The 12,015-nt window shown below is 47.1% G+C and overlaps 1 long non-coding RNA gene across 1 annotated transcript in view; it reads left to right on the top strand.

The window, feature by feature from the left end:
- The window catches only part of LOC106992984 (uncharacterized), a 290,767-nt gene continuing 278,752 nt past the window's right edge, over window positions 1-12,015 (top strand). The window contains exon 1 of the long non-coding RNA XR_013402766.1: window positions 1-79. This is a non-coding gene — a long non-coding RNA (uncharacterized LOC106992984). The remainder of the gene's footprint in view (window positions 80-12,015) is intronic.

The following is a 12,015-nucleotide window of genomic DNA, read 5'->3' as shown; positions in this document are numbered from 1 at the left end:
CTGTTTCGCGGTGTTCTACTCAGCTGCTTCAACCTGAACCCTGTACCTCCCCCGCAGTTTAGGGAACATTCCTTAGCAGGTAAGCATCTGAGCTCATGCTCACTTAACCTGTGTGTTTGCATGTGCGCATGTGCGCATGTGCGTGTGCATATGAATTCTAGGAGGAAGAGCTGGTGAAGCCAGCCCCCCCCGTTAGTCACCCCTTCTGCCTCCTCCAAGCTGGGAGCCTTTCCAGGGAAGCCTTCCTATAACCCACATCCCACGCAGCCTTCTCCCCGTCATGTGCTGGGCTGCGGTTTCCTTTTCCAGTTTGGCCATTAATACGGTGCCGGATGTTTCCCATCTTTCACAAAATGAATTATTTCTCTTGGTGGTATTGTCTTCACTGCCAGTGCTGCCTTGGGCTTCTTTATTATATCCTTTGTTATTTAGGGAAAGAGACAAACATTTTTGACCATCCACTATTCTGACCTGGGAGCCCCCAGCATTTTAAATGTATTTTTAATTTAATTTAATTTTTAATTTAATTTAATTTAATTTAATTTTTTGTTTTTGCCCAGGCTGGTGTGCAATGGTGCCATCTAGGCTCACTGCAACGTCCGCCTCCTGGGTTTAAGTGATCCTTGTGCCTCAGTCTCCCGAGTAGCTGGGACCACAGGTGTGCGCCACCACACCATGCCTGGCTAATTTTTTTTTTTTTTGGTATTTTTAGTAGAGATGGGGTTTCGCTATGTTGGCCAGGCTGGTCTCGAACTCCTGGCCTCCAGTGATCCACCTGCCTTGGCTTGCCAAAGTGCTGGGATTACAGATATGAGCCACCGTGTCTGGCCTATTTATAATTTTTAAAGATAGGGTCTCTGTCACCCAGGCTGGAGTGCGGTGATGCAATCCTAGCTCACTGCAGCCTCAACCTCCTGAGCTCAAGTGACCCTCCCGTCTCAGTCTCCTGAGTAGCTGGGACTCCAGGCGCGCACCCCCATGCTTGACTCCCCAGCATTTTTTCCTGTCTTCCCTGACCTGAGGCCTTTACCACATTGATCTCCACACCTGGAAATTCTCCTTCCTGCTGTGGATATGGCATCCGTTGCCCAGGTTCTGGAATTTCTGCCTGAAAGCTTCCTTTGGCTGCTAAGTGCTGGGCCTGAGCCTCCCACACTGCCCCCACAGCCTCTGCCTGGGCTCCTTCCTTGGCCTCCCCGCTCAGTCCTCAGGGTTATCTCTGTGTGCGCTCTCCCCGAAATATTTCCGCCTCTCGTTCCTTTCTGAGTCAAGCCCACTCTTGAGTCTAGCTCCGTGAAGGGGCTGTTGGCCGTTCATACCAAGAGAACCCTTCCAGGTTTACTCCTCGCTCACCCATTCCCAGCGTCGGTGCCCTCGCCCTTCTCTTTCACTGGAGTCCAATCCACCCTCCCTTTCAAACAGTTCTGCCTCTCCAGCACCTGCCCTCAGTGTCTCCCTGGATGTGCAAGTCTCCCTGTCCTTGAAGCCAGCACAGACTCCCAGGGTCCCTTTGCCCATTTGTGTACACTTCTCAGCTTCAAACCCAGCAAGTCTCCTGCCCCATCCCCTTCCTGGGGAAATGGGTCTTTTTCGGAGGCCCCAGGCCTGAGGGAGGTCTGTTTTGTAGAAATGGAAGGGGTTCCGTTTTATGTTTTCTAAGGTGTATTTTCCACAGAGTTAAAAGGATTGTCAACTGGGTGTGGTGGCTTATGCCTGTCATCCCAGCACTTCGGGAGGCTGAGGCAAGAGGATTGCTTTAAGGCCAGGAGTTTCAGGCCAGCCCTGGTGACTTAGTGATAATGCGTCTCTATTGCAAAAAATAAAAAATAAAAGGACTGTTGCTTGGCTCCTGATCCTTTTAAGTGCTTTTAGCTCTGGGACAGGCCCTCAGTTCCCTTCCAAGTGGCTCTGGGTTGCCCAGGAGTGTGACGGAGGTAAGAATGTCCCTCATTTCAAGGCAAGAACGTGAGTAAGGTCGGTGCCTCCATCGTCATTAGGATCAGAGTACATTCTATTTTGCTTGTCCTTGTCGATATCTGCCCTGTGGTCAGAGTCAGCGCCCCCACATTCCTGCACTCAAATGTAGAAGCTTCCCCTCCTCTGACTGCCTTGGGGTGAGGCCCCTGCCCCTTGTCTACGGGAACAGAGCGGAAAGGACCTGAGACAGAGCTGTCTCCCTCTGCCCTATCCTCCTCCTTTGCCCCTTCTGCCGAGCTCAGTAGTGGGAAGGTGGCCTTGGGAAGGGGCCCCTGGGGCTTGTCCACAGACACTCAACCATGCCCAGGTGGCATCCCTTCAGCTGTCAAAATTCCCGGGGTGGGTGGGTAGGAAGCAGCCAGGCCCTTCCAGGCTCAGTTTGGCTCTACCCAAGACCTCCCTGGACACTAGAGAAAGTCCCAGCTCTCACGTCCTTTTGACTCAGTGATCCTCTGGGGCTCTTCCTCCTCTCGTTCAAGGGTTTGAGGCAACTGGGGTCAGAGTACCTTTTTCTGCTTTTCCCATCTCATTGCAAAATGTGGCGTAGTAATGAGGTGTTAACTCATCAGTGGATAATTTATAGTCTGGCATGGAGAGAGGGGAATGAAAATGTAGACTTTTATTGACACAACATGAAGACTGCAGTGGGGAAAAGCTTGCAGGAAACCTAACTGGGCGGAGATTCGGGAATCAGGCAACAGGTGCCAAGGCGCTGCACAGGGACCCAGCCTGGGTCCTACCTTGTCATTTCAGCTATTGGAAACTGAGAACAGACCTACCTGCTTCCGAGTTGCAGTCAACCAGGAGGCCAGAGCTGTGACTGCCTCAGCAGCAGCTGCCAGCTGCTGTTTTCCTAGCTGGGGAGGTGGGAGAACCCAGGGAAAACCTCAGAAAAACAAAGACAAAAACTTGAATGTGGACAAGCTCAAATGTCTTAAATAGCAACAATATCACATGAATCTTTCCTCTTGTGGGATATGAGAAATGAGTGGTAGACACTGAAGATAAAGTTGTTGGGCTTAAAGTTGGTGGGAAATGCCTTTATTTAATTGCAAAAGTCTGTAAAAGTGAGTCACCATGGAAGGAATGAAGAAGGAGGGGTTGTGATGGACTGTCAAGAAAGCTGGGGAACTTTCCCACTCACTGTCTTGTAGAACAAGACAAACAGAAGATGCAAAACCACCCCACCGAGGCAGGCTCTGGAGGCCGGGGGAGAGCATTTCATTGTTGGGGGCAGCCTGTCTCGCTGGTCCTGCCTCCAGAAGTTGGAGAGATGCTTATCTTACTGAGTGTTTAGCACTTGTCCCTGCAACTGAGTACCTGCTCAACAAATAGGGGCTGCCATGGCAGTCAAAAAACCCCAGCTGTGGCAGATGTTTATTATGGCAGATAATTAGAAATACTCTCTGCATTATCCCAGGTTTTGGCGTGGTTCATTATTGGAGACCAACCCAATAAATTACTTTTCTGAGATAACATTGATGTGTTGGGTGAAACTTTCACTTCGAAAGCTATTTTATTTTATTTTATTTTATTTTTTGAGACAGAGTCTCACTCTGCTGCCCCAGCTAGGGGAGTGCAGTGGCACGATCTTGGCTCACTGCAACCTCTGTTTCCTGGATTCAAGTGATTCTCCTGCTTCAGCCTCCCAAGTAGCTGGAATTACAGGTGTCCGCCACCACACCCAGCTAATTTTTTGTATTTATAGTAGAGACAGGGTTTCTCCATATTGGCCAGACTGGTCTGGAACTCCTGACCTCAAGTGATCCTCCCGCCTCAGCCTCCCAAAGTGTTGGGATTACAGGCAAGAGCCACCGTGCCCAGCCTCACTTAGAAAGCTTTAAATTAAAAAGTAAACATTTCAGTTTTGAATTAATTTTGACTTACTGAGAAGTTCTAAAAATAGTATGCAGAGGCCAGGCGCAGTGGCTCATGCCTGTAATCCCAGCACTTTGGGAGGCCGAGGTGGGCGAATCACGAGGTCAGGGGTTCAAGACCAGTCTGGCCAACATGGTGAAACCCTGTGTCTCCTAAAAATACAAAAATTAGCCAGGTGTGGTGGTGCGTGCCTGTAATCCCAGCTGCTCAGGAGGCTGAGGCAAGAGAATCACTCAAATCCAGGAGGCAGAGGTTGCAGCGAGCTGAGATCATGCCATTGCACTGAAGCCTGGGGGACAAGAGCGAGACGAAGTCTCAAAAAAAAGTATGCAGAGTACCCATATGCCTCTACCGAAGTATTCCCAATGTTAACATCTTACACAACCATATCGTAATTATCAAAATCAACATTAGACCAACCAAGAACAATGAAATCAACATTGCTATTATTCTACTATCTGCACTGCAAACCTGACTTGAATTTTACCAATGTTTTTCACTAATGTCCATTTTCTTTTTTGTTCTTTCTTTTATTTGACATAGGGTCTTACTCTGTCACCCAGGGTGAGTGCAGTGGTGTGATCACGGCTCGCTGCACCCTTGACTTCCTGGGCTCAAGTGATCCTACAGGTGTACACCGCCATGCCCAGCTAAGATGCCCACTTTCTGTTCCCAGATGCTATTTAAGGCCCTACATGGCATTTGGTTATTTTTCCTTGGTCTCCTCCCATCTGTTTCTCAATCTTTCCTTGTCTTTCATGACTTTAACACTTCTGATGAGTACTGGTTATTTGTAGAATGTCCTTCCATTTGGGCTTGTATGGTGTTTTGCGTGATTAGAATGAGGTTATATATTTTTGGCAAGAATACCACAGACATGATGTTTTGTCTGTCTCGAGGCCTCACGCTGGGGGCTCGTGATGTCACTGTGTCCTATTCCTGGTCCTATTAACCTTGTGCACTGGGTTCCTCCACAGTAAGGTATTGTCTTTCTCTTTGTAGTTAAAAAATATCTTGGGGGACATTTGTATATGTTAAAAAATATCTTGGGGGACATTTGTATATGTAAATTGTACAAATGCCAGTTCTGTCCCAGCCTCCCTCCTCTGCTGTTCAGTCCTTTGACTCTCTCTGTTCATTGTCCTCTGCCTCTTGGGCTGCTCCTCCTCCGGCCGGTCGCTTCCTTACACGAGGATTGACTGTCTTACTCAAAATGTCTGTGGCCTTAAGCAGGGCCCAGAAGAGCTCCGTGCTTCTCATCAGCGTATGGGGTCGGGTGGAGGAGGAGCCCACTATTACTCAAAGGTAAGGGACAAAGCTGTGCTAACACAACAGATGCCTCTGTCTTTGCAAGTTGTGCCTACTTCCGAGGTGACCTTGCGGGGGACCCCACCTGGCCCACATCCCTGGACCAGATCGCGTCCTGGAGGGACAGGTCGGAGGAGCAACCCACCTGGCTGAGGCCTAGAGGCAGAAATGAGCCAGAGGTGAAACTCCTCCTGGGGGAGGTGGTGGAGTTTTCTCCAAGGAGCAGTTGGGTTGCTGTGCTGAGCAATCTCCAGGGGCAGGAGACCCAGGGCGGGGGCAGAGGGAGCATCAGGCCTACTGTGGGAGGCCTCCCCTGCCCGCGATGGGCAAGGCGGTACCAGTTAAAGCAACCTTAGTTCCCGCGGTAGATGAGAGCAGGGGTTCCCTCCTTCCTCAGTGGGGGTTGGGAGATGCCAGTGTGTTCCAGGCCCACCTGCTTCCAGTTGCTTTCCGGGGCGCTCATGCCCTGGTGTGGCACACAGAGCTCTATCTGCAGAATGGCTGTTGTTGGCAGCAATCTCAGCCTTCCAGACTCCTCTCCAACTTTGGATCATTTGAGCTCTATTTTTATGCAGAGAGGAGAAGTTTCCCATGTTTGAAAATAGCTGCCATGCAGAGGACTATGGTAGCTCCTGTTGTTGCCTGTCCTTCCATCCTCCTTTTTCTGGGCTGTGCCCCGGGGCTGTGGGGTGATAAACAGGGCCTGTTGGAACCCTCCCAGGGACTGGGAGAAGGAAGCTCTTCTTCCTCTGGTGTCGCTACATGGGCATGGTGGAGTTGCCTGGCCCTCTCCCTAACTACCCAAAGGAAGCCTCCCATTGCCACAGTGAGAGTGAGGGCAACACATGTGGAAGGAGGAGGGGCCAGGAGTGGCGCCAGCGCCCATGAGCCCCTTTCACCTGCCTCCATCCCGGCCTTCCCAGCCACGTGAGCCTTTTCTTTTTTGCTTAAGCTGACTGGAGTCGGTCCTGACTGATACCAAGAAGGCCTGCTTCCTTCCCTGAGTTCTAGGGTGAGCCCAGCTGCAGGTGCCTCCAGATTCCTGCCCTGAAACGCCCAATTTTAAGACTGTGATAATTGCTTCCAGTAGGCAGCTGGGGAAGAAACTTGATGTACCTACCTTAGGCCAAAAATCTAAGTGGAAAGACTTAGGAAGCAGGGAACCCCTTTCTCCAGCTGTTCTGTGTTCAGTGTGGGTCCGAAGACTCCTGGGTGAGAGATAACAGTGATAACATATGAAGGTCCTGTCCGTTACTGATATTGGAGGGGCAGTCTGTTCGGTTTGTTCTGGTTATTATAAGATTTGGAATTGAGGCCCTGCCTAAATTTTTTTTTTAGGTTCAGTGAAAATTTTTTTTTTTTTTTTTTTTTTTTTTTGAGAAGGAGTCTTGCTTTGTCGCCCAGGCTGGAGTGCAGTGGTGTGTTCTCAGCTCACTGCAATTTCAGACTGCCCCTCCAATATCAGTAACAGAGAGGACCTTCATATGATGCCTACCAGAAGTCTCCTTTTAATGTCCTCCTCTCCCCTACCCATGCCCAGGGTGAGGGTGGACCGTCCCTGAAGTGTCCTTCACAGTTCTGATGATGAATAAAGGCCTAGGGACTCTGCTGATACTGAAATTTTATCACTGATTCATGATTCCATGAGCCCCCTCCTGCTTGTGAGCTGGTTGCTTGGAATCCAGGGTGCAGTCTGGGGTGAAGGACTGTAATTTACTGGGCACAGTCACTCCCCTTCCTCTCATGTCATGCCATCGGATTAGGTGCTCACACAAGGTAGAGACCTGCCTACTCACTCCCGAGTCCCAGTGCCTCCTGTCCTGCTACTGCACTCAAAGGGTGTATTACTTTGTACATTGTCTCCCACTCACTAAAAGTTCTGCAAGGCAGGGTCGTGTTGTCTCTCATGTTCACCTCTGTGCCTTGCCCAGTTGTAAGCTGGGCACAGTGGCTTTTGCCTGTAGTCCCAGCTACTCAGGAGGCTGAATGAGGAGGAAAGATGTTTTTTTTTTGAGACTTGCTCTTTTTCTTTTTTTTTTTTTTTGAGTCTTGCTCTGTCACCCAGGGTGGAGTGCAGTGGTGCGATCTCGGCTCACTGCAAGCTCTGCCTCCCAGGTTCAAGTGATTCGCGTGCCTCAGCCTCCCAAGTAGCTGGGATTACAGATGTGCACCACCACTCTTGGCTAACTTTTTTTGTATTTTAAGTAGAGAAGGATTTTCACCATATTGGCGAGGCTGGTCTTGAACTCCTGACCTCAGGTGATCTGCCTGCCTTGGCCTCCCAAAGTGCTGGGATTAGAGGCGCGAGCGACCGCGCCCTGTCTGAAAGATGACTTGAGACCAGGAGTTTGAGGCTGCAATGAGCTCTGATGGCACCACTGCACTGCAGCCTGCAGCCTGGGTCACTGAGTGAGACCGCATGTCTTAAAAAAAAGAAGTAGTTGTAGAATGTAGTTGTTGAAGAAGTATGTGAGTGAATAGATAATAGTTTCAGATTCCCACAGTGTTTCTGATAAGATTTTGTACTCATCAAATCAACTGACAATATAAATGTAATCTTCATTCTCTTCCAGTGTTTATGTGACAAGTTCTGCAAAGGCAGGGCTGTTCCCTGTTGCGTTCACCTCCACACCTTGTTCGTAATAAGTGTCCAATAGATAGTAGTTGAATGAATGGATAAATGAACCCAGTAACATTTGTCATAGGAAAAAAAATCAGAGTGACAATCAAAAGGTCTCCAGAGAGGGGAGGCAGGAAGAGCAGGGAAGTGTTGTTCCACACAGTTGCTAACTCTTTATTACATCCTTTATGTCTGTCCATCCTGGCCCCTCGCCTGGGCCCAGACTGCCCCTGCAGTGACAACCTGGGATAAGCAGCCACGGGTGCTCACTTACCTCGAGGGAGTTGCCTCTTGTCCAGTCTTCCAACTCCTATTTGCCTCTGCCGTTACATTTTCCTCAAATTTGCAAAACTCCTAACAATATACATGGCATTACCAATAATGCATTGTGAAGCTGAAATAGACTTTTCCAAACTGTCAATGAAAAGCAAATTTTGATCAAACATGCTAGAGGAAAGATTGAATTATCCCTTCTGTTCTCTCTGTAGAAAATCATATCATAAGATTGTTATGTGAAGTGGCAATCAGTGTGCAGACCCTACCCTCTGGTCTGAAAAAATATTATAGAGGTGTGTCGTAGTTTATGAAAATATTTTGTAGGCCGGGTGCAGTGGCTTACACCTGTAATCCCAGCACTTTGGGAGGCCGAGGTGGCAGATCACAAGATCAGGAGTTCAAGACCAGCCTGGCCAACATGGTGAAACCCCATCTCTACCAAAAATACAAAAATTGGCTGGGCATGGTGGCACAAGCCTGTAATCCCAGCTACCTGGGAGGCTGAGGCAGGAGAATTGCTTGAACCCAGGAGGCGGAGGTTGCAGTGAGCTGAGAGCGCCATTGCACTCCAGCCTGGGCAACAAGAGCGAAACTCTGTCTAAAATAAATAAATCAATAGATAAATAAATAGATAAATAAATAAATAAATAAAAAGCAACAAAATTGCATAAGCTTTAGGGTCCACACAGCCTGGATTTATTCCAATCCCCTCTAAGTCGAGAGCGCCATTGCACTCTAGCCTGGCAACAAGAGCGAAACTCCGTCTAAATAAATAAATAAATAAGTAAATTTTAAAAAGAGGAACAAAACTGCGTATGCTTTAGGGTCCACACAGCCTGGATCTACTCCAGTCCCCTCTGAGTAATGGTGGGGAAATTCCCTGATGCAGGAGTCACAGTTCCTTCTTTCTGCTTTTCTACCTCTCATTCCAGCTGTGTTTTATGTCCTTAGGAGAGCTCATTGGGTTTTGTTTTGTTTTGCTTTTTTCTGATTTTCATTCACTTTGAGGAGAGAGGCAGAGGGGACACATGACCCAAGGTGTCCTTCATCAGAAAGGCGGCCAGGCTGGGGGGGACGTAGGGGAGTCCTGTGTGAATTCAGAAGACGTCGGAGCCGGAACTGTGGTGGAAGTCACATTCAGAGAGACTTCGCTTAATTGAGAGAAACACCTTTCTCATAGTCGACCTTCTGTTGGCAACACTGCCTGGGCAGGCAGGTGGATTCCGTGGTACCTGAAGTCTCCCCTTTCAGCACCTAGATGCTGAGGGGAGCAGTTAAGGCCCCATAGGAGGGACTAGTACCTGGTGGTCGGACTTGACACTGGGGCAGGATGGAGCCTGGTCTCACAGACCCTGTGCCTTAGATGTTCTGCTAATATTAACAGGAACATATCATAAGTTCTTAGATGATATGTGAAATTGTATAATACCATTTGGAAGTTGACTCTGATAAGTTGGATGTATACTATAAACCCTAAAGCAACCATTAAAGAAACAAAGAATTAGAGCTAATAAGCCAATAAAGAAGATAAAATCGAATCATAAAATATGCTCCATTAATCTATAAGTAGGCTGAAAAAGAAGAAAAGAGAAACAGAAAACATGTACGACCAATAAAAAACAAATTTCAAGATGACAGACTTAATCGTAATTATATCAGTAATCACATTAAATAAAAATAGTCTCACACTCCCAATTAAAGGCAGACAATATCAGATTGGATATCAAAGCCCGACCCAACTACATGCTGCCTTCATGAGGTGTGCTTAAATATAAGAACACATAAGGTAGGCTGGGTGCGGTGGCTCACGCCTGTGATCCCAGCACTTTGGGAGGCCAAGGCGGGCAGATCACCTTAGGTCAGGAGTTCAAGACCAGCCTGGCCAAATGGTGAAACCCCGTCTCTACAAAAATGCGAAAATTAGCCAGGCATGGTGGCCGGTGCCTGTAACCCCAGCTACTCAGGAGGCTGGGGCAGAAGAATCACTTGAACCTGGGAGGAGGAGGTTGCAGTGAGTGAAGGTTGTGCCATTGCACTCAAGCCTGGATGACAGAGCGAGACTCTATCTCAAAAAACAAAAAAAAAAACAAAAGAACACATAAGGTAGCCTGGGCTCAGTGGTTCATGCCTGTAATCCCAGCACTTTGAGAGGCCAAGGTGGGTGGATCACTTGAGGTCAGGAGTTCGAGACCAGCCTGGCCAACATGGTGAAACCCCATCTCTACTAAAAATACAAAAAAAAAAAAAAAAAAAAAAAATTGGGCATGGTGGTGGGTGCCTGTAATCCCAGCTACTCGGGAGGCTGAGGCAGGAGAAGCGCTTGAACCTAGGAGGTGGAGGTTGCGGTGAGCTGAGGTCGCACCATTGCACTCCAGCCTGGGCAACAAGACTGAAGCTACATCTCAAAGAAAAAGAAAAAAAAAAAGGTAAAAGTAAAAAGGATGGAAAAAGTCAGAGAAAGCTGGAGTGGCTAGATTAATATTAGACAAAGTTGATTTCACAGGGATAGTGCATTTCACAATGACAAGGGGGTCAATTCACCCGGAAGACATAAAAATCCTAAATGTTTATGCACATAGATCTTCAAAACACATGAAGCAAAAACTGATAGAATGGTAAGGAGAAATAAAGAACCTTCCAATTATGGCTGGAGATTTCAATACCTCTGTTTCAATTAATGGTAGAGCGTGAAAATAGAAAAATCATTAAGGATATAGAAGATTTCAACATTATCAACCAGCATGGCCTAAAATAGGCCACCCAAGAACAGAACACACATTTTCAAGTGCGTGCCCATGGAAAGTTTACCAAGATAGATCATATTCTGAATCATAAACCAAGTTTCAATAAACTTTACAAGATTAGAATCATGTTAAGTATCTTCTCTGGCCACAATGAAATTAAATTGGAAATCAATAATAGACTTCTGGGAAATCCTCAAATGCTTATAAACTAAATAACACACTTCTAAATAAGCCATGAGTCAAGAAGAAATCAAAGGGACATTACAAAGTCTTCTTTGAACTGAATGAAAATGAAAACACAACATATCAGAATGTTGGAGGTATCGTTAAAACAGCCATTTGGGGAGAATGTATAGCATTAAGTGTCCATACGAGAAAAAAATGGAGGTCTCAAATCAATGGCCTCAGCTTACACCTTAAGAAACTAGAAAAAATAGACCAAATTAAACCAAACTAAGCAAAAGAAAGGAAATAATGAAGATCAAAGCAGAAATCAGTGGAACAGAAAACAGAAAAATAATAGAGAAAATGAATGAAACCAAAAGCTGGTTATTTGAGAAGATCAATAAAATTGATAAACTTACTACCAGATTATTTTTTAAAAAAAGACTCATTTGAAGACTCAAATTATCAATCAGGAATGAGAGAGGTGACTTCCTTAGACATTCTGCAAATATTAACAGGAACATAAGGAACATTATTGTGGTGTTATGATGTATATTGGTTTTCCTCCACAGTTTCTGGCACATAACTCCCATAGCCCTTGTTACAGTCTTTTGTTGGGTGTATTAGGCCTCAGGGACAGGCCTCTGACCTGCCCTCTTCACCTGCTCCAAGGCAGGACTCTCTCCTTATGGGTCTTAAGACCCTCCTATATGAACTTGCACCCTGTACTCTGGGGGAAGGAATGCTTCCATTACAAACCAAGAGGACAGGGTTCAGGGAGCTTCCAGATCGCTGAACATGTGGAGGTTCCTGCACAGTGGCACCCAGGGAGGGCATGGAAGCTCCACACCCCTTTCCCCATACCTCAACCTACGTGTTTCTTCATCTGTATCCTGTGCCTTATGCTTTATATAATAAACTGGTAAACTAAGTATGTTTCCCTGAGTTTTGTGGGCCACTCCAGCAAATTAGTCAAACCCAAAGAGGGGGTCACTGGAACCCTGACTTGAAGCCAGTCAGAAGTTCCAGAGGCCTGGATTTATGACT

Source organism: Macaca mulatta, chromosome 13 (assembly GCF_049350105.2).
Source record: "Macaca mulatta isolate MMU2019108-1 chromosome 13, T2T-MMU8v2.0, whole genome shotgun sequence".
Classification (NCBI taxonomy): Eukaryota; Metazoa; Chordata; class Mammalia; order Primates; family Cercopithecidae; genus Macaca; species Macaca mulatta.
This window is presented reverse-complemented; position numbering and strand designations above follow the sequence as displayed.